Genomic DNA, 24,062 nt, shown 5'->3' on the forward strand with positions numbered 1-24,062 from the left:
ATACTGAGCAGAAAGTTTCTGGGTCTAACCAACAAGTAATTTTCTGTTTATGTTTCTTTGCAGTGGAGGTTTATTCATCCTTACCAGGATGGACTGGAAAATTGGCAATGCCCAGGTTCATCACAGGACAGACACTCAGGACACGCTGATCTAGGATAGCTGAAGCAAAAAAAAAAAAAAAAAAAAAGGATATGGCAGCTCCTCAGCAGAAACACGTGGGTGTATGGATTTGGGATCCATCTTCTATTTAGGAAAATAATTTTTTTCCATGTTCATATCCAAGAAAATCCCCATTTGCTGTAACTTGGGGTCCACACGGGGGACAGGCCTTGTGTTGGCAAAGAAGTAGCCTCCTGCCCTCAAACTCACAGTCCAGGATCCACACTCTGAAGTGTAATCTTTCCTTGTTGATCAAGAGATTTTTTGCCAGTTGCCAGGTCCCATTCTTTGCCTGTTCCCATACCCACCTCCCAGTCATGGTCACCAGAAGTAAAAGGAGGAGAGCCCAAGACACAAACTGTGAAGTCGAATCTCTCAGCAAGCTCTTGCTGATTCTGTTTGATATGCTTACATTGGATGCTCCAGAGGTCATCAGAAATAATAAGGAAGTTATGGGCCGTGGCAACATCCAAGGTCATATCCACTTGGAACTTCGGCATTCTAGGGTTCATCTGTAGAAAAGCTCTCAGCTGGAGCTCCATTTCCTTGATATTGGGCATCAGCTTTCCTAGCTGCCAGTTGGACCTGATGTCATTTTTCTGAGAAACCACTATGCAAAAGAAGAACAATAAACCTTTTCCACAGGGCTCTTTCTGCAGTGAATTGACACTGTTGAGGCAGAAGATGCATCCACGTTTCAGGTACATTGGTTTCTCAAGATAGGTTGACCAGATGGGACATCTGCTTAAAGCTTGTAAGAGTTTGCCCATGTCCACTCTTCTGTGCTAGAATCTCCTCTATACTCCATTTACTTCCACTAGTAGTTTAGGTCTTGTGGGGAGGAGACACAGGGGAGCCTTTTATTGATGAGACTCCTTCCTATCTCTTTAGCCACACCCTGCCATGCCTCTTTCCCCAATCAGATTTTGATTTTTAATTATATCGGATAATTAGGGCTTGCTTATATTGTATTTTTTATTGATATATAATAGCTGTACACATTTTGAAAGTGCATGTAGTATTTTCATACATAAATACAATGTGCAATGATCAAATAGGGTAATTGCGTTATCTGTCACTTAAAACATTTTTCTTTGTGTTGGGAACATTACAATTATCTTCATCCATTTAAAAATATACAACAAGTTATTGATAATTATAACTTCCCTATTGTGCTAATTTATTTTTAACAAATTTTCAGAATTTATTTAATTAGGCAAGCATAGTGACTTCAATTGATGATATGGGGCCAACTGGATTTCCACATGTAAATGAATGAATGTGGATTCTCACCTCACAACATATATAAAAATTAACTAAAATTTTATTACTAATGTAAGTGTAAAAACTAAAACCATAAAACTCTTAGAATAAAACATAAGAGTAAATCCTCATGACCTAGGTTTGAGCCATGAATTCTTAGATATGCCACTGAAAGCACAAGCAAAAGCAACAAAAATAGATAAACTGGACTTCATCAAAATTAAAAATGTTTTTGTATTCAAGATCAAGAAGTAAAAATACTACCCAAAGAATGGGAGAAAAAACTTGCAAATTACATATCTGATAAGAGTTTCATATTCGTAATAGGTAAGGAACTCCTACAAAACAACAAAAAACACAAAATCCATTAAAATATGGCCAAGGAGCTTGAATAAACATTTCTCAAAAAAAGTTATACAAATGGCCAATAAGCACATGAAAAGATGCTCCACATCATTAGTTATTCGTGAAATGTAAATCAAAACCATAATGAGATACCATTTGATTCTTACTAGAATAGCTATAATTTGAAAAAAAAACTAAGTGTTAGTAAAACTGTAGAGGAATTGGACCTTTGTACATTGCTAGTACATTAACAAAAACTTGTTACGAGGGTAGATCTCATGTTAAGTGTACTTACCACAATTAAAAAAAAAAAAAGAATGTAATATAGTACAGCCACTGTGGAAAACAGTTTGCTGGTTCCTAGAAAAGATATCCAAAATAGCCAAAAAAATAGAAAATATCAAAGTATGTATCAACAGAGGGATGGATAAACAAAATGTGATAGATAACATACAATTAAATATTACTTAGACATAAAAATGAATATCTGATACACACTACAACAGAGATGAACATTGAAAACATTATGCTAAGTAAAACAAACCATACACAGAAGGACAAATATTGTATAATTCCATTTATATGAACTATCTAGGATAGTCATATTGCTAGATACTTCAATAATTTCCAGAGAGGCTTCCTTCATCATGTGATATTCTTTTTGTTTTACCGGGACCATTTTCTTACAATGTGAAAATCTTTCCAAATGATATGCTTCATTTTGGGGAACCTTGGCCATCTTCCTAGTTTATAACTATAATTTACAGAATGTGCACCCAACATACGGCAATTATAAAAATTGAACAAGAATATTATTATTAAGTAGCTCATCAAGTCAAAGGAATTTCATGATTTTCTAATGGAATGGGTTGGCTCAATCTCTAACAATCGACAGGCCAAGCCTATCATCATATTTAGACTTCTACTTTGCCTCAGGTTCAATTCTGTTCCTGTTAAAGGACAATGACCACTGGTGCTCTGACCCTTACCATTAATCATTTTAGAAGTTATGCCACTAAAATTTTTAATGATTTCCATAAGATTGAAGAAGTGCTCTTTTTTTTGCACAATGATGAAACTCCAGCTATCTTCTTTATTCTGTTTCTTCCTGAAGATTCATGAGCCACATTAACTGTAACTATTTCTGATTTTCCATATTAGGAGTAATCATTTTTCTCCCAATGTATTTTTAATAAGTCCAATAGTGAGGAGTATTACAATTTCAATCCTTTCAAAGTGTCTAAAGTGAATAGTGGCCATGCCTGTCACAACTGTCTCTAGGACTTTGAGTTCTTTACCTGACTAGAGGTTCAGCTACTTGCAACTTCCAAGACACTCCCTGTTTTCAGGAAATTGTTCTATATTCCATCTTCCAATTCCACTAACTTCTCCTGCCTGTTCTCTGCAGCAGAGCTTTCACTACTGATGCAAAATTCCTCTGCAATTGCCCCCTTGGACTTAATGTTTCCAAATTCACAGGATATGCAAAAGTTTAGAACCAATATAATATATTCTTTTTATTTATTTATTTATTTATTTATTTATTTTTTAAGACAGAGTCTCGCTCTGTCACCCAGGCTGGAGTGCAGTGGCCGGATCTTCTTTATTTACTGTGATCCCTAGTCACTCAAAACCAAAAATCTAACTTTTATAACTAAGAATTCCATTGAAGTCATAAATGTTCCTTTCAATACCATACAGAAACATCAATCATTGTTGGTCTCACAATAACCATAAAAAATGAGATTTGCAGTAGTAGGTGTGAGCTTGGATGATCTGTAGTAAGTGTGTCATATTTATTGAAATCCCACTGGAAAGAAAACTCATGTGTATCCCTTCCCATTAGGTAAGATCCTTTTATTTGAAACATTGTTCACCAAACTGAAACTCTATGCATAGTGGTTTACTGTACTTCATGTATGGGTTTTTGCAGTTATAATCTAATGGTAATAGAAGCAGAGTTATCAACAGGCACTAAAGGCCTTGTAATACTTTCCTCTGTCTTCTGAGGCATAGGCCTATTACAATGCATTTACATCTTACATTTGAAACCTTTTAAATTATGCATTACATATTCATAGGTTTTAAATTATCTGCGTCTACTTGAAATAATGTAGACAAATCTTATGGTCCCCTTTGGGTTCTTATTAGAGCTTCCTCTTCCCTACCATTGGGATTTAAACAAAGGTCCGAAGCTAGAAATGTCTACCTACATGTTCTTTCTGCATTTGTCACGCAGGGACACACATATACCCCACCCCTCTAAGTGTAAATGTAAAATAAAAGAAGGTTTATTGGGGAAACTCACAAGCGGAGATGCAGCAGAGTGCATGACTCTTCCATTCTCTCGACAGCAAGTAGAGTGGCATGCTTGGGTACAGCACAGCGGGAGAGCCTCTGAGCTTAGCTTCTGGTATCAGGCTGCTTTACTAATTCAAATGTTGTGCCAGCCACTTGCTAAACCACCAAAAGTGTGTAGGTGTTTGTGAGGGGGATTTGGGAGGAGGATGAGCCTCAAAAACGTCCCAAGATTTTTATCCTCAGTCTATCCCGCGGCCCTTGGTGGTTCATTAAATGTGAGCCTTCCTACTAGCTCTAATGGATCCTGAGTCAGAGTCATTCTTGCATAGTTGTCTGGGAGGTCTCCTGCTGCCTGGATAGCAAGTCACTGCTTAAAATATTGTAAAAAATCATTTTGGTCTTTGCATCCATATGTGAAATGGGAAATTTACATCCACTGCATACTTTCTGGGATCAGAGATATTAATGCCTAAGGTCTGTCATCCCTTTTTGATTAAAAGTCAGGCTTTATATACACTTTTAAGGAAACAAACAAACAAACAAAAAAAGTCTCGCAGGGACTCAAGAATCATTCTTATTAAGAACAACCTCTGGGGGTAAAAAAAAAAAATAGTTGTACAACCATAAGAGGCAATGTCACTATCTAGATTCATGTCTCTTCAGGTATCCCCAGACTAAGCAACATACACCACCCATCCACCCACCAAAGTCATATACCCATCTACCCACCAAAGTCATATACCCATCTACCCACCGAGGTCATACACCACCCATCCACCCACCAAGGTCATATACCCATCTACCCACCGAGGTTATACACCACCCATCCACCCACCAAAGTCATATACCCATCTACCCACCGAGGTCATACACCACCCACCCACCCACCAAGGTCATATACCCATCTACCCACCGAGCTTATACACCACCCATCCACGCACCAAGGTCATATGCTGCCCTTCCACCCACCAAGGTCATATGCTGCCCTTCCACCCACCAAGGTCATAGACTGCCCTTCCACTCACCAATGTCATACACCACTCATACACCACCCATCTACCCACCAAGGTTATATGCTGCCCTTCTACCCACCAAGGTCATATACCACCCATCCAGCCACCAAGGTCATATACCACCCATCTACCCACCAAGGTTATATACTGCCCATCCACCTACCAAGACCAATCACCACCCATCCACCCACCAAGGGTCATAAACCACTCATCCACCCACCAAGGTCATACACTACCCATCCACTCTCCAAAGTCATAAACCATACATCCATGTACCATTGTAAAACCAAACATAAATTCTGAAAATATTGAAGATAACCAAACTGTTTCTGCTCAGACTGTCCTGGCTTATTACCCTATGAGTCCTGGATATACAGTTGCTCAGCTAAGATAGAGGAGACAGGGCCGTATACAATTTTTACAGAGCAGGAGGGAGCCAGTTCAGCTAACCTTTTAGATGTTATTAATGGAGAGGCTAGAATGGGTGGCAAATACAGGATTTTATTAATGTTAAGACAGCTATTCTAGTCAAATATGGTAGCTCTATTACTATGATGAGTGCAAACCTGGGTAAAACAAGCAGGGGTAGAGATGATGGCCACATATATCTGTTTGGATTTTTCAGCACAAACTGCAGTTCTCTGCATCAGTCCCCTGAGTAGCTGCATTTACAGGTGCCTGCCACCACACCTGGCTAATTTTTGTGTTCTTAGTAGAGATGGGGTTTCATCATCTTGGCCAGGTTGGTCTTGAACTCCAGACCTTGTAATCCACCCGCCTCAGCCTCCCAAAGTGCTGGGGTTACAGGCATGAGCCACCACACCACGCTCAAATTATTTCTTTTAAATGTGGTCACATCACATGGACATGTACACATGTAACACTAAGATTGAGTTCACGATTGAGTTGTTTCAATGAGAGGTAGCTGCTAAAGGCAGCACTTTCTTGCCTTTAATAGTCTAGTCACGAGTGACTCAAAGCCAGACCATGTATTAATGTACCATGTCTATAATAATTATACCATGTATCTATATAGATTTTTATTTCAGTCAAGTATAATAACGTACCATGCATCTATATCGATTTGTATTTCAGATGGGCTACTCCATGATCAAGATGACAAAAGTTTAATTTATTGTATAGAACCACCAATGCCGTGAGTTATCAACAATTTACCATCACTATGTTTGGCAGATGATTGTGGCATTGCGTAGGATTTATCTACCTTGGAGAAAAGTTATTTCTTTTTTAAAATCAGTGACTCATGCCTTTTCTAAGATGGAAAGTCTTATTGGCAAACTCCTACTGTGCTAAGGGTTTCAGTGAACAATCTTTCAAATTTGGGTAAAGGTGTAGGTGGGCCAATTGATGAGAAATGAGTAGGGAGTTGCCTGTTCATAAAGCCGATTCAGACTCAGAAACCAAGCCTAGCTGTTGATCAGTTGTATCATGTCCATTTTTTGACAGATTATTTTTGGGCTTACCTCACCTTAAAATTCTTACATTGTTTTTGGTTTGGTAAGAATGCTTTGCAGGTAAAAGTCACAAATCTTCCTTTAGTGAAAATGATTTGACTTCAGTAGGGCCCGATCCCAGGCTAACAGCTGTTGCTAAACATCGGAATAAAGTTCTCAAATCCAAGAACCCAGAAGCCACTGAACACTGGTGGAGGTTATCATTGTTTTTATTTGTTCGTTCTTGGTAAGGCTCTAAATAGCTATAAGATTGGTCTTAGGAATATGGAATTTGGGCCCTGAAGTAACTGATAGCCTGAGAACAGGGTTTGTCTCACTGATTAAGGAGGATTTTCAAGGTTGCGGCCCGCCCGTCAAGTTTGGACAGTACCTACAGCCTTGGGATACAGATTGTAGTAACATGCACAAGTATAGAATTCATTTTCTCCAATATCCAAAGAGGTCAGACAATTGATGGGCCTCCTTCTTTCCAGGGGGGACAGAAAGGCCATCAAATGTAACTTAATAGACTGAATTATCTCTAAGGATTGAAGTCTAGTTAGCTCCCAAGTGTGCCAGTCTTCCACATTTATGGTCTATCCAGATTTAAGGTCCTATGCATATTTAGTCACTTGGGTTTAGATGCTATGCAATGCAATGAGAAGAGGTTTATCTTTTTTCATTGGCGACAACTATCAAAATAATATACATATCCTGGAATGTTTAGACCTCATCTATTAGTCCACAATGTATTCAGATTTGTCCAGTTTCATTTGCCAGAGAAGCTTGGACAAGAAACAACATATTGTGTTGCTTGTCAACTAAAGAGAAACTGATGTGGGGGTTTTATTAAAGGGGTATGAAAAAGAGAGCATTAGCAATACCCAAGGATACATATAAAATAGCATAGGTGACGGCTATTTGTTCAGTCATTGTAATGAGATGCTGCATTACAAGAACAACAGTTTCTTATTTGTAAGCCTCAATAGACCACGGTGAATCTCCCAGTACCAGTGACTTTTAACGACTTTCACTGGCCAGAATAGGAGATTGGTTTTATAGCACCCTTGCCTCCAATGATGCTTGGATGAGGAGACTACCTTTTTTGTTTTTTTTTTTTTTAAACATCTCGTCAGAGGTGACATTGTTTCAGTGTTACAGCCATTGACAAGTTTTAAGCTATTAAGCAGTTCTAAGCCATGCATTCAGCTACTAAAGAAGCCACCAACACCAGTCACAATGAATGCACCTGATTAGTAGGTCCATGCACTCAGCACAATCATACTGATCAAAGGCAGGATTAACAGAGAAGAACAAGCACAGTTCAGAGCCCCTCCCCTTTCCTGGATCCTCCTCCAACAAAATGATCAGTAGCCAATTGAAATGCAATTTAATCAACATTTCCTTAAATCAAATAGTTCAGGTTTTCACTTCAATTCATTGAGTTGTCTGCATGTTTCACAGAAGCGGCAGCCAAATACTATCCAGGCATTGATGTCAATCAATCTGGATGCATTTCTGAGCAGCTTCTGTTCTTGGCTTATACCTAGTATTTTCATTCTCTATAAAAAGTCTCGACCTTCCCTCCACCAAAGTGTTGCTAGTTTTTGTAACATTTAAAAATACCTTTTAGTTCCCCTCATCCTCAGCCACTGCCCTCAGTGTAGCTCCTCTCTGTAATTGTATCAGCCATCTGTCTTTAACCCATTTACAACCCAATTAACCACTCCCAGCCTACCACCCTTCCTGACCATCTCAATGCTCCGGAACCCCACGTTCTTCCTACTAGTTACCTACAGCAGCGTCATTATGTTGACGTTATGTATCTTTCCCAGGAAATCCTCACTCTGAGATTTCGAGTTGTGGATTTTGCTGCCACCTCCCAGTCACTGCATAGATCAGACACTACAAAGAACCTACTTCCTGTCACATTTGGTACACATTATGGTTAACTCATCCAATCTGTGTCTACAGAATATTCAGTCATCAGCCCTTCCACTTTTCTGCCCCAGAGAAGGAATATAGCTGAACTCTGCTATTTCCAAGAACACAAAGCCCAAAATAGAGTGTTGCATGTTCCTTCATGGTTGCCTGTTATTATGCAAAAGAGTCATTGACCCAGCACTGCAAATGTAAGATAAAAGCTTCTGGGGAAAACTTGAAGGCAGGGAGAGAGAGGAAGTGGAGAAATTGCAGGCCATTTGTGTTTAACAGACTTTACTCAATTAAAGAAAAAGTAAACTTTCTGGTATCTTCATAAGAGGTAATAATTTTACAACTTGGAGCAAGGTATTTTCTGCTTAAGTTAGGATTCAGCTTTCCCAGAGAGAGTGGAAAATAGGAGCAGTTCTATTTTCTTTTTTGATGATTACATTTCAAAGGGGTGGCTCCCATGTCCTTGAGAAAGATATTCCTGGCTTGTAAAAAATGGCAAGAAGCTTTAAAAGAATTTTGATCTAGAAGGAGCAGGAAAAAAATCACAATTACAATTTTCTAAAGTAAATGCTCTAAGAAAAGGAAGGTGGGGGCCTAGAGTTAAGAAGAAGCTTATCTAAAATTAAGCTGAGGGAAATGTTAAGGACTTCTTGGTCACCAGGTGTGCTTCCTGGACCTAACAATCATCAACTTGGGAAGCTATGAATGAAAGGAGACCAGCTCCAGCTCTAAACTATTCAAATAAACATCTATTATTCAGACAGACACTATAGACGGAGCCAGTGACACTAAGCCTAGGAAAGAAAATGAGTAAAGAAAAAAGAAACTAAGGAGCGGGCATGCAAAAATTACCTTCTTTGGAATGTGAGCCAAGCAAGGGACCCAAATATTAATATGACCTCTTCCTGACTCAGGCCACTACATTATTCTGCCAGCCACTGGATATCTCATCAATGGCAGGTGTTTAAAGACTCTGGCATCAAAGTAGTTTCTCTTCCCAGGGATGTAATAATTCACCACCCAACAGCTGCGTTTCCTTTGACTGGAATGTCCTTGACCTGAAAACGTCTTTGAAACACACTGGAACTGATTCATCTGCTTTGTGCTGACAAAGTTCTCCATTTCCTGAGTCTCACACATTTTCTCCAGCGCTACCAAGTAATAGAAACTGATGCTTTCCTCTGAGGCCAGCCAGGAGTCAAGCACAAGTCAATAGGGCATTTGGATGGAGGAGCCAGAATTACTGGGAAAACAAAATTAGCAGATGGGCACATGAAGTCAAGCAGAAAGGGAGGAAGGCACGCCGACTGCCACCCTCTTTTTATGGCACTCATCATTACCAGTTAAATCAGTTGACTCTGTAGTCATTTTTCCTACCATAAATGTATTAAAAACATTTAGTTTTACCTTACCAAAAACTGAATATTTAATAACCTGTCTTTCTCCTCAACTGACTCTCAGTGCTGCCACTTAGCTTTTTAAACCTTGGAAATATTCCTATCATTCATTTCTGTAAAAGTTTTAGTGTGTCTTCTCAACTTCAGAATAAAGTCAACACCAAACCCCTTAACCTAGCAAAGAAGATTTAAAAATCTCAAATATATTTCTTCCCAATCCCACACTGGTGGGGGCTTCATGTACTTATGGACATATGAAAGGCAATCACTAGAATTGTGCTGTACAGTGAATATATCCAACAAACTTCTTCCAACCGTTTCCAAATGGAGCTGCCTTCCCTCTCACAAACTGTTACTATATTGTCATTTGAAGCCAAAAAAAGAGTTTTCACAGTTGGGGTCAAAGTCTCTCATCTGATCACCCAATGAGCAGAAGGTAACCCCTTTAGGACATGGATATGTTACATTCATTTTTATTGTCCACACTACCTATAAGACAGAGCCAGGCTTAAAGTTGATTCTCAGTGAAAATGTACCAAATGACTAAAATTAATTAATTATAAATAAATGAGTGGATAAATGACCATGAAGCGACCACTTGGAAATAACTCATAGCTCTGAAAAGGGAAATGTAAATATGCACTGGAAGGGATGAAAGTTGTGGTGTTATCCTAGATTAATTAGGCTGGACCACTGAGTTAATCAACCACAGATTCACCCTACCAAATACATAAAAACACTGCATAGAATACATGGCAAACATGGCATGAGGATTCTTTTATCTTACTCATCAACTTCTCTGGAAAGTAGGAGAAGGCATTCTGTTTCCTGAAATTACTTTACTTCAGAATCTTTTTCAGTCTCTAGTATTGACTGATCTTCATCAATTTTAGCCTTGAAATGATAAAAAGGGTGAAACATAAACAAAGAGCTACCTCCACAATTTAGGTGGAGAACATTCATCAGTGTGAAGAGCTCTAACTTAAAAGCAGTAAGGAAGGGCAGTCTCTCAGTGCCGAAGTATAGTTCTCAGCTTTAATGAAAAAGAGACAATTAGAACAAAGGCACTTGCTCACTTCAAGTCACAATTCATCAAGCTGTCAAAGACAACAAAATGCTACATACCTAATCTTTCCTGTTAACCATAATGTAGGCAATGCAATTACATCGTTGCAGCAAATTGGCAAGAATTAGAGGAAGAATTAATGTAAAAACCCTGTGAAATTTTCTGTTCCAGTAAATGGTGTCATTCATATTTAAAAATCTGGTAGAGCAATATTAAGTATAAAGTGAATTAGCAATAAATACTTCTTATTAGGCCAATTTTCTTTCTCAGCAGTTTTAGAGACATGTTTTTAAGTATATAAGCAAGGAAAAATCAATTAGCACTACAAAGTTCACTATTAAAATTAAAACCTAGTGATAATTAAAACCTAGGTGAAATGGAAAGTAGTAACACAAATACTTTATAATACATGGAAATGAGAGAGGACAGATAAATTTAATTTCAAACGTAGGCAGAATGCTTTGAGTACGCTTTATCCATAAATGGTGGTTTCACATGCACACAGAAGAGGAAATTATAGATGACTATGAAATGATATTATTAAATGTAAAAAGCATTCTAAATGACCTCTGTTTGCAAAACTCAGTTCTGTAAGGAACACAGAAAAATAAAACAAGTTTCCACTCTCTAAAGACACAATTATTTATTAAAGACCTAAAAATGCTAGGCCTAGGGATTAAAAAGATGAGGAGGGGGCCAGGCACGGTGACTCATGCCTATAATCCCAGCACTTTGGGAGGCCGAGGCGAGGGCATAACCTGAGGTCAGGAGTTCGAGATCAGCCTGACCAACATGGAAAAACCCGTCTCTACTAAAAATACAAAAGTACTTTGGCATGGTGGTGCACGCTTGTAATTCCAGCTACTCAGGAGGCTGAGGCAGGAGAATCGCTTGAACCAAGGAGGCGGAGGTTGCAGTGAGCCAAGATCATGCCATTGCACTCCAGCCTGGGCAACGAGAGCCAAACTCTGTCAAAAAAAAAAAAAAAAAGGAAAAAAAGGAGGGGTCAGGTATAACCCAGAGGAGCCCCAAATTATCTGAGGATGTATGAATAAATCATTGCAATGTATAGCCTTCTTTTCATATATGGCAAGAAAATGGAAGACATTTATTTTCACATTTGATCTAATCCTGCCTTATATTTTCTTCTTGGTGCACAGCAGTGATGAGACTGTTTCTCCAGGTTTATTTGACATTGTCATTTAAATTTGCTCATTATGCAATTAATTCAAAGTTTAACCCCCATCATTGCTGTTTCTCCTGGTTCCACCTTTCTCACCCCATCCCCCACAACCCCCACAAGAAACCAATGCCTATTTAGAGACATGGGCTCTATTGCTAAGTCTAGAGGACTCCAGCAATGTGGACACTCTCTCTGAACTGCATTCTGTCCAGTGGATTCTGGCTCCACTTGCAGAGGGTTCAGCAAACTGATTTCTCCTTTGCTCTTTCATCACTACTTTGATTCTTGCTGCCATTTGGGTTCTCTGTTTTCTCACGGCCTTGGCCATGTGTACTTTGCCCCACCAGATCAAGCCTCCCCTTTCATTTCCCTCCGTGGCAAGCTTATCAGCCAGCAGTATCAGTCACTTGCATCTTGCCAAAACCATGAAATAAGATCTATCTATCCTTTCCACATGTACCAAAACCACCACTAGCTCTAGCACTATTTTTTACTCTTACTTTCTCTGTCTCTCTTTCTCTCGCTCTCACTTTCCATCTCTTTCTCTCTCCTTGCTTAAGTAGAACACATGTCTATTTCTACTCAGATATATCCACATCATTTGAATTTTCGTTTTTGAGTTTCAAATAGAAAGTAGAACAAAATCATTTCTTCCCTTTTTGTTTGCTTTCTTCAATAAAACACTCGTACCTCTCTCGCTCATGTATTCTGTAATTCCCCTCCTTCTCTAGAGAAAAAGAATTACTTTCTGATTATATTTTCTGTTAGCAGATACATACCACATGCTATATTATTATTACGTTTCTTCCAGGGAGTATCAATCCACATACTTTAGGGGTTATTATAGACAGGTTTCAAGGAGATAAAACACTTCTTTCTGGTGAGCAAAACAGTTACAGAAGTTTATCATAAGAATTGTCCGTATTAGACTCGTGATCTTATTACAAGTATGGCATAAGAAGATAATGTTATGCTGTGAAAACATAAATAAGAGATTAGATTAATTTAAGAGACTGAAGAAGGTTCAGAAAAACCTGAGCATTTGATTAAAATAGTAAGGGTGAGCAGAATTTCCAAACATTGAAAAGACAAATATTACAAATCAAAGTTCCATTTATATCTATAGACATACTTGTATTGACCAACAAAACGTAAAAGTTGTATGGTACAGCTGCCTGCCAAGATGCCAGCCCCCAAATATATTGTGTCCTGCCCAAGAACCAATGCTACAGCTGCTGCCACTGCTGCCTCCACTGGGCCAGGATGGAGAAGGGAGGCTGAGCATGCTCAGGTGTCCTGAGGACAAGTATCACTGCTGGTGCTGTGGGCTGCTGTGCCAGTGAGTCATGGGCGGGGTGTATGCCACACAGCTGTCTGTCTGTGTTGCTTCCACTGAGAATGACCCTGCCCTCACCAGTGGCAGGCCTTCAGTACAGCTGCCACTCTCCCCACCTGAGCACTCAACCAGCAGCCTAGGGACAAACCTGTTCCTGCCTAAACAATCAGTACCTGAATGAACTACCAAGCGGCCTGACAATAAGTCCACTGGCCTGGTCCCATCTCCCTAGTACATGAGCATGACATCTACGGACCTGGAAACTGCCCAGACCAGCCCACAACTATTGGCACTTGAGCACTTTCCCAGAGTATAAGTTTGGGCCAATGCAACTTGTGGATACCATCAAAGTTGGCACCCACTTAGATGTGCCACCAGCGGTCACAGGACTGGTCCCCCAATCTGATACAGCCACTGCCAACACCAGCCTGGACAGCTTGGTTTCCCTACCACTGGTACTGCCATCACCCACATTATGTACATTGCCCAGGAGCCCAAGATCCCCCACCCACATGCTCAGCCCTCTGCTGCCATTACTGGTATTTAAGCAAGCCACCTGGAGGCACAAGAATTGGTCCACCTGGACCCCTTAACACTGGATCCAGTAAAGGATCCTGTCCTTCATGCTTGGGACTGAAAGACAGGCATGCTGAGCTCACCACTGCCACCACAGGGGCCCAAAACTAGGCCATCTGGAATTACAGTCCCCAGCAAAACTTCCTCTCAGCCTCCACTAATGACTGCACCCTAAGCTACCAAAGAAATAGCAAATACCACTGACACTGTTTACAGATAGAAAAGAGAATATATCACTGCATACAGCCAAAATTAAACCCAAAGTGCACTATCCAAACAACATCATAGATACATCTTCAGGAAAAAGTCCTTCCCTAGATAGAATATTTTAAAAATTGGAAGAAGAGGTTGTTACATTAGATGTGCAGATATAAATATAAGGACACAGAAAACATGAAAATGCAAGAAAATGTGGCATCTCTAAAGGAACAATAATTCTTCAGCAACAGATCTCAATTAAAAATTTCCTCAAAATCCCAGATAAAGAATTCAAAACACTCACTTTTAAAAAGGACTGCAAGATATAAAATAATTCTGAAACATTATACAAAACAGTCAGAAAAACCATCCAGGGTATGAATGAGATTTTATCAAAGAAATAAATTTAAATTAAAAAGGAAAACACCCACAGGAATTCTGGAAATGAAGAATTCATTGAATGAAATGAAAAGTTCACTTAAAACATTTAACAATAGCGGGTATTAAGCAGAAGAAAGAACCTCAGAATTTGAAAGTAGGTTATTTGAGATAATACATTCAGATTAAAAATAAGGAAAAACAAATGAAAGAGAATGAGCAAAGCCTTAGTGACATTTGGGACAACATAAAGTGACAAAATATTCAAAGTATCAGTGTCCTTTAAGTCAAAGAGAGAATGAAAGGATTACAAAAGCGGTTTAATAAAATAATCAACAAAAACTTCATAAGTCTTGCAAAAGAATTTGGCATTCAGACACAGGAGACTTGGAGACCCCTAAGTAGGTAGAATGCAAAAAAAGATCTTCTCCGTGGTACATTATAGTCAAACTGTTTAAAGTCAAAGACAAAGATAAGATTCTAAAAACAGAAAGAGGTAAGTATCTACTCATCTACAAAGGGACTGTCCATTGGACCAAAAATGGGTTTCTCAGCAGAAACCTTACAGGCCGTATGGGAGATAATAGGATGGCATAATGAAAGTAATGAAAGAAAAAAGAATTGCCACACAAGGACACTACATCCAGCAAAATTATTCTTTACAAATGAAGAAGAAATTACATCCTTGCCAGACAACAAAAACTGAAAAGATATATTATCACTAGACTAGCCCTACAAGAAATGCTCAAAGGAGTCCTAAACCTGGAAGCTAAAGTATGACATTACCATCATGAAAGCACACAAACAAAAAAAACCATAAAACTCACTAGTAAATCAAACACACAAATGAGAAAGAGAAAGAATTCTAGTGGCACCACTGTGTAAAACCATCAAACTACAATAACAAATAATAAACTTTAGAAAAAAGAACACAGAATATACAAAACACACAGAAAGCCATTAGCAATATGACAGGAACATAACCTCACAAATCAATAATAATTTTTAATATAAATGAATTGAATTCTTTACTCAAAATATATAGACTGGCTAAATAGAATTTTAAAAAAATGATCCAACTATATGCTGCAGACAAGAAATGTACTTTACTATGAAGACACTTAGAGATCAAGTAAAGGGGTGGAAAAATATATTCCATGAAAATGGAAACCAAAAGCAAGCAGGAGTAGCTATATTTAAATTAGATAAAACAGACTGTATGTAAAAAAACAGTTTAAAAAAGACAAAGAAGATCAGTATATAATGATAAAGGGATAAATTCAGCAAGAGGATATAACAAATCTAAATATACATGCACTTGACCCTGAAGCCCTCAGATTTATAAAGCAAATATTACTACATCTAAAGAGAGAATCCAATAAACTAATAACATCAGAGAACTTCAACACCCCACTCTAAACCTTAGACAGATCATCCAGTCAAAAACTCAACAAAGAAACACTGGTTTAAAACTGGACTTTAGACCAAAGGGACCTAATAGATATTTACAGAACATTTTATACAAGGCTGAAGAATACACATTTTTCTCATCAGCACATGGAACATTCCCCAGGAAAGACCGTATTTTAGGCCACAAAACAAGTCTCAACAAACTTTCAAAAATCAGAATCATATCAAGTATCTTCTCAGATGACAATAAAATAAAACTAGAAATCAACACAAAGTAGAACTTTGAAAACTATACAAATTCATGGAAATTAAACAACATGCTCTTGAATGACCACTGAGTCAATAAAGAAATTAAGATGGAAATAAAAATTTCCTGAAACAAATGAAAGTGGCAACATACACACCAATATTTGTGGAACACAAAAACAGTGCTAAGAGGGAAGTGTATCAAAATAAATTCCTACATAAAAAGGTAGAAAGATTTCAAATAAACAATCTAATGATGCACCTCAAAGAACTTGGAAAGCAAGAACAAAACAAACCCAGTAGTAACAGAAAAAAAGGGAATAATAAAGATCAGAGCAGAAGTAAACAAAATGGAGGCTAAATAAACAATTAAAAGGATCAGTGAAATAAAAAGAGGTTTCTTTGAAAAGACAAACAAAGTTGATAAACCACCAATTAGACTAATGAAGAAAAGAGAAGACTAAAATAAAATCAGAAATAAGAGACTTTACAATAGATATCAGAAATACTAAAGATCAACAGAGACTATTATGAGTAACTATATGCTAACAAATTGGAAAACTTAGAGGAAAATGTTAAATTCCTAGAAACATACAATCTACATAGATCGAATCAGGAAGAAATAAAAAACTTGAACAGGTCAATAACAAACAGCAAGATTCAATGAGGAATAAAAAATTTACCAATTAAGAAAACCCCAAGACTGTATGGATTCACAGTTTAATTCTACCAAACTTATAAAGAAGAACTAATTTCAAACCTCCTGAAATTATTTCAAAACATCAAATGGGAGGGAACCCTCTGTAATTCAATCTATGAGGCAAGGATTACCCTCATACCAAAACCTGAAAAGGACAAAATTTTTAAAAAGAAACCTATGGGCCAGTGTTTTTCATGAACATACATGCAAAAATTCTCAACAAAATACTAGCAAACCAAATCCAATTGCACATTAAAAATATGATACACCATGACCAAGTGGAATTTATACCAGAAATGCAAAGACAGTTTAATATACATAAATCAATAAACATATACACAAACAAATCACAAACATACACAATTCAATAAACATCTCCATCAACAAAATGAAGGACAAAACCATGCAATCATCTCAATAGATGCAGAAAAGCATTTGGTAAAATTCAACATCACTTCATGATAAAAATTCTTAGCTAACTCTATAAAGAAGAAACATACCTAAAAATAATAAAGGCCATATATGAGAAGCCCACAGCTAACATCACATTGAATGGAAAAAAGCTAAAAACTTTTTTACTAAGATCTGGAAAAAGAAAATGATTCCTGCTTTCAAGTCTCCTATTCAATATGGCACTAGAAGTCCTAGCCAGAGCAATCAGGCAAGAGAAATAAATAAAAGGCACCCAAATTGGAAAAGACAAAGTCAAATTATCCCTCTTTGCTGATGATAGGATCTTATATCTAGAAAACCCAAAAGATTCCACCAAAAATTGCTAGGTTTGATAAATAAATTTAGTAAAGTGGTTGGATACAAAATCAGCATACAAAAATCAGTAGTAATTCTAGACACTGATAACGCACTAGCCAAAAACGAAACCATGAAGGCAATTCCACTCGTAATAGCTACAAAAAATTAGATGCAGTTTGCTATAAGAAAAACTATAAAACACTTATAAAAGAAACTGAAGAGGACCCAAACAAATGTAAAGATATCTCATGCTCATGGATCATATTAATATTGTTAAAATGACCGTATTACCCAAAGAAATCTACATATTCACTACAATCCTTACCTAAACATCAACATCATCTTTCACAGAAATAGAAAAAAAATCCTAAATTTTGTTTGAAACAAAAATAGAGCATGAATAGCCAAAGAATCCTGAGCAAATAGAACAAAAGCAGAGGGTCACACTACCTGACTTCAAACTATGTTATAAGGTTATGGTAATCAAAATAGCACATTGGTATAAAAACATACATATAGACCGTTGGAATGGAAGAGAGTTTAGAAATAAGTGCACATATTGACAGCCAACTGATTTTCAATAAAGGTGACAGAACACACGCTGGTGATAGGCCAGTCCCTTCGATAAATTATTCTGGGAAAACTGGACAACCAATAACTATACACAGAACAATGAAACTGGACTTCTAACTCTCCCCTTATCCATAAATCAAATCAAGATAAATTAAGTACTTAAATGTAAGACTTGAAACTCTAAAACTACCAGGAAAAAAAAAAATAAGAGAAACATTAAAATATATCAATCTAGGCAAAGATTTCATGACTAAGACTTTAAAAGCACAAACAACTATAACAAAAGTAGACAAATGGGACTATGTTAATCTGAGAAGTTTCCATACATCAAAGGAAACAATCAATAGAATGAAGAGACAACCTGTTAAATGGGAGAAAATATTTGCAAACTATTCATCTGTCAAGGGAATAATGTCCATGATATGCAAGGAATTCAAACAACTCTACAATAAAAGAAAAATTAAATCCATTAAAAAGTGAGCAAAGGGGCCAGGCACAATAATAGCTCATGCCTGTCATCTCAGTGTATTGTGAGCTGAACCAGGAAGACAGCTTGAGGCTAGGAGTTCAAGACCAGCCTGGGCAACATAGCAAGATCCCATTTCTACAACAAGTTAAATATTGAGCCAGGCATTGTAGCGCATACCTGCTGTAGCCCTAGCTGCTCACAAGGCCAAAAATGGAAGATCACTTGATCTTGGAGGTTGAGGCTTCAGTGAGCTGTTATTGCACCACCGCACTCTAGCCTGGATGACAGAGTGAGACATTGTCTCTTAAAAAAAGATAGGCAAAGGACAGTTCTCATAAGACATTTCTCAAAAGAAAATGTACAAATGGTTAACAGGTACATGAGAAAATGTTCAACATTACTAATCATTGGGGAAATGCAAATCAAAATCACAATGAGATATCATCATACCCCAGTTATAGTGACTATTTTAAAAAGACAAAAAACAACATGCTGGTGAGAATATGTAGAAAAGAGAATTAGTGCACTGTTGGTAGGTATGTACATTAGTCAACCAGTATGGAAAACAATATGAAGACTTCTCAAAAATCTTAAAACAGAGCTACCATATGACCCAGCAATCCCACTACTGAATATTTGTCCAAAGGAAAAGAAATCTGCATATCAAAGAGATATCTGTGTATTTATCACAGCACTATTCACAGTAGCAAAAGTATGCAATCAACATAAATGTCCATGGATGGACAAATGGATAAAGAAAATATGGCATATATACATAGTGAAATACTATTCAGCCGTTAATAAGAATGAAATCATGTCATTTTCAGCAACATGTATGAAACTGGAAGTCGCTATGTTAAGTGAAAAAAGCCAGGCAGAGAAAGACAGATATCACCATATTTTCACCCATACGTGAGAGTTCAAAAAGTTAATCTCATGGATATAGAGAATAGAACGATAGATACTAGAGAATAGGTAGGGTGTGTGGATGGTAGGGGGAAATAAAGAGAGGTTGGTGAGTTGGTACAGATATACAGTTAGATAGAAAAAATAAGCTCCAGTATTTGATTGAGCAGAGTAGAGTGACTGTAGTTAGCAACAACCTATTGTACATTCCAAAGTGGCTAGAGGAAAGGGTGTGAAATATTACTATCACTTAGAAATTATAGATACTCAAGGGAATAGATACCCCCAAATACTCTGACTTCATCTTTACACATTCTATGCATGTAACAAATACTCACATGTACCCATGTAAAATATTTTGTATCTTTTTTTTTTTTTTTTTTTTAGGTTCTGTAGTAAACACAGATCTATGCTGCCCAGATGCATCCCTTCAAGAATGGACTTGCTGCACATTCAGCAGGTAGTCCTCAGCTCTCTGCTTTTTCAGTGTCTACCTTAGTTTCAGAAGTCACACTGTTTCTGAGCCCAAATCTAATGACTAAGTAAGGTAAGGGTATAAAGTCCCAGGAATTCTGCTCTGATACGACAGTCTGATGGCCGTTACTCACTCCAGAACTCCCTGTCACATTGGCTGGGGTTTTCTGGGTCCTTGTGGTTTAACTACTTCCATGGCCAAATTTTGCCTCCTCCCCTTCTTTTCACACAAATGGACCCTTAATATACATCTTGTGCCCCAAGCTCCACTTCAGCACCTGCAAAAACAGCCATGGGGGTCAAGAAAGTAGGCCATACAATGGGAGTTTCAGGCTGGATGACTCAGCATCCAGCAGACAATGAGAACATTATCATCCATGGTAGGTCAAGAATAGGTATGTAATAAGGTGATAGTTCATGCTGTATTCGTGGTAACTTGAGAGGGTATACTAGAGACACGGGGAATAAATTAGCACATGTAAGATCAACCATTGCAATTTAGGAGGGATCTAGAAGGTGTAAAGATATCAGGATAGGATGGCTGTGGCTAAACACCATTTACGCTCTATTTAGAAAGATAACATGCAGTTAAAGTAACAAGTAACCAAAACCCAGGTGTGAGAGCCAGAGGTTTGGATGTCTACAAAGAAGCTCTAATTACCTGCAGTGGCAGGTCAGAAAAAAAGCCAAAACCAGGTACAGGACCTAATAGACCAAGTGGTTAAATGCCCAAAAACAAGCAAGGGTAAGTGCCCAACCACGGCCAGTCAGTTTTACCACATCAGAGCTCCAATTAGGAAAAGCTTGGATCCTGACGTGGGAAATGGCGCAGCTATCCGAAGAGAGTTGAGGCAGAACCTAGTGAGGCAAGGGGTGTGCTGTAGTAGATGCGAAGATGTGCCACTCAGATCATTCTTAAATGAAACACATTCTGTGAAGAGTGTGCTCAGCACACTATCCAACTGTCAGTCTCTTCAAGGTTTGTCTCAACTGTAAAAAGCAGCCTAGTTTGGGATCACGCCCTTTCCAGGGCAGCCCACATGCAGTTACTGAGGGAGAAGTGGGTGTAAAGTTTAGACAGTTCAGCCTGATGTAAAACACTCTTCACGAATTTGCCTCCAGAGCCATCTGCTGAATTGCTGGAAGCTTTGTTAAATCCATTCCACTGTTTTCTTTGCCCAAACCAGCCTCCTCTCTTTTGCTTTAATGGGTGTTCAGTACACATATTGAATCCCAAACGCCAGTACGTCTTTCTGATGATGCCAAGTTACAACTCAAACAGTTCACAAAGAAAACTATAGTTCAGGGATGAAAATCCAATTAGAAAGTATTTGTTTTGTTGTCTATAGATTAAAGTTAATGAAACATTTGATAAGGAAGTATTTGAGATGATTTCTTGCACATCTAAGAAACGGAATTTTTGGCATCTACAAAAATTATCAATTATTTTAAGTGCTAAAACAAAATATTGCCTTTTAATCTTCCATTTTAATTATCCTTTGGCGTATTTCTATGTCTTTAGTTCAGGCCTAATACACTGTTCATTCCAGGCCTGAAAATCAGCAAAATATATTGATTCTCTGTTGTATCTGAGCTAAGTGGAATAAAGTTCATGTTTATAAAGTAGATAGTGCATAAGAATTAACTGAGATACAGTATTTGCTTACTAAATCATCCAACTATTATTTATAATCATTATCTCTAAATATCTTATTGAAGTTCAACAAATGAAGCCATAAAATTGGACAATATTGCAAAGGGGATAAGCATAGAATGAAAAGAGAAGAAATCTATGGTTTTTCATCATTAAAACATCAGGGAAGCCGGGTGCGGTGGCTCATGCCTGTAATCCCAGCACTTTGGGACGCCAAGGCAGGCGAATCACCTGAGGTCAGGAGTTTGAGACCACCCTGGCCAACATGGTGAAACCCCATCCACTAAAAATACAAACATTAGCTGAGTGTGGTGGCGGGTACCTATAATCCCGGCTACTAGGGAGTCTGAGGCAGAAAAATCACTTGAACCCAGGAGGTGGGGGTTGCAGTGAGCTGAGATCATGTGAAACTGAGAATGAGTAGCCAATGAAGAAAGGGTGAACCAATAGAGAATGTGTGTCATAAGCCAAGTGAACAAAACACTTACAAAGGAAGGACTGATCAATCATGTAAAATCCTGTGAGATGTAAACTAAGATAAGAATTACAACAGGTAATTGGATTTTGCAATGTGGAGGTCATTGCTGGCCTTCACAGAGCATTTTTTATGGTATAGTGGAATTAACATATTAATTGGAACAGATAAGAAAAGATAAATTAATGCATCTATAAACATCTCTTTTTTGGATTTTTGTTACAAAAACAGGACGTAGAAGTGGGAAAGTTTGCTGAGCATAAAATAATGGAAAACACTTTCTTAAAAAAGATGGATAGAAAGATGCAATAAATAAACTAAGTTCCTTTGCAACTTCAAGATTCAGCATTCTAACCGTATGAAGAACAGCAATGCAAATGCACTATACTGCCTTGCTAGGTCATTTTTTTTTTTCATAAAGAAATTTTAACAAAGACTTTAATACATAAATGTAATGTTTAAAGATTCCTATTCTTCAGTCAAGTACTTTAAATTATGATCCACTCTCTTAAACACCTGCTCACTTGTAATAGTTTCAAAACAGCCATTGTTAAACACACAAGTTAACAATCTCTTAACAGGTTAAACACTAGCACTTAACTCGTAAAGTATATTAGCTACAAATTGAACATTAAGTAGAAAGCACTCAAGGCTATTTAAGGCTTTAGTGCCTTCTTATAAAGGTATGATATTGGCAATCAGGTATGGTTTTCATTAGCTATTATGGAAATAAACCACAGAATTTAATGTTTCTAATGAGTACTATAGGGAAATGTGTCTCTGTAATCTGAGCATTTTGGGGGATAGAGGTGGGAGGATTGCTTGAGGCCAGGAGTTCAAGAGCAGCGTAAGCAACATAGTGAGACCCCCGTCTCTCTACAAAATTACAAAAATTAGCTGGGCATGGTGTGCACATCTATGGTCTCAGCTACTCAGGGAGGCTGAGGCGGGAGGATCACTGGAGCCCAGGAGGTTAAGGCTATAGTGAACTATGATCACACCACTACACTCCAGCCTGGGCAACAGAAGACCCTGTCTCAAAAAAGAAAAAAAAAAAAATTTCTCTTTAGTCAAGAGCTGAATCTAACCAAAGGTTTAGGTTAAAGTAAATAGATCCCTTGCCCTTTCAGCCGATTTATTTTTGTCTCTCTCTGGTTATTTGGCCAGGAATATGCAGGGACCCTGGAATGCAGATGATATTTAATTGGCCATCCTTATCAGTACTTGCTTGCTTTGGGAGCAGGTGGGCGCCTGAGCACCTACTGCCAGAATTAAGTACACATCTGACTATTCCTTTGGCTCCTGGCAATAACTGCATTACCACTCACCTTTCCAATTCCCCACCCTGCTGCCCAGAGATGAGTTCTAACTGCCCAGGGCTCAAGGTGAAGAGATTGAAGCTAAGGCGAAGAGTTATCCCAATTTCCAGTGAATTTGTATTGTTAACAATTTAACTTTTCAAAGGATTTCGGAGTAAAGCAATCAGCTCTCTGCTGGAGATGGTCAGGACGCGCGGCTGAGATTGCGGAATCAATATGTGGAAACCTGACTGACAACTTAGGTAATTTGATGCAGGATTTGGGACAACAACTGGAGATAAATTACTTAACACAGTTGGGAACCAAAATTGTGTTCAGAAAGAGAGACGTGTTTTCCTCAGAAGAGTGAGGAGAATTGTACTGACAGGAAAGTGATGGGCGCAAACAAAACTCTTACAAACATTATTCCATATGCAACTGTAAATGTTCTGGTGAATATCTTTGAATTGTCTTTGTAGGGGGTGGGGAAGTATTGCGAAATA

Source organism: Theropithecus gelada, chromosome 2 (genome assembly GCF_003255815.1).
Source record: "Theropithecus gelada isolate Dixy chromosome 2, Tgel_1.0, whole genome shotgun sequence".
Classification (NCBI taxonomy): Eukaryota; Metazoa; Chordata; class Mammalia; order Primates; family Cercopithecidae; genus Theropithecus; species Theropithecus gelada.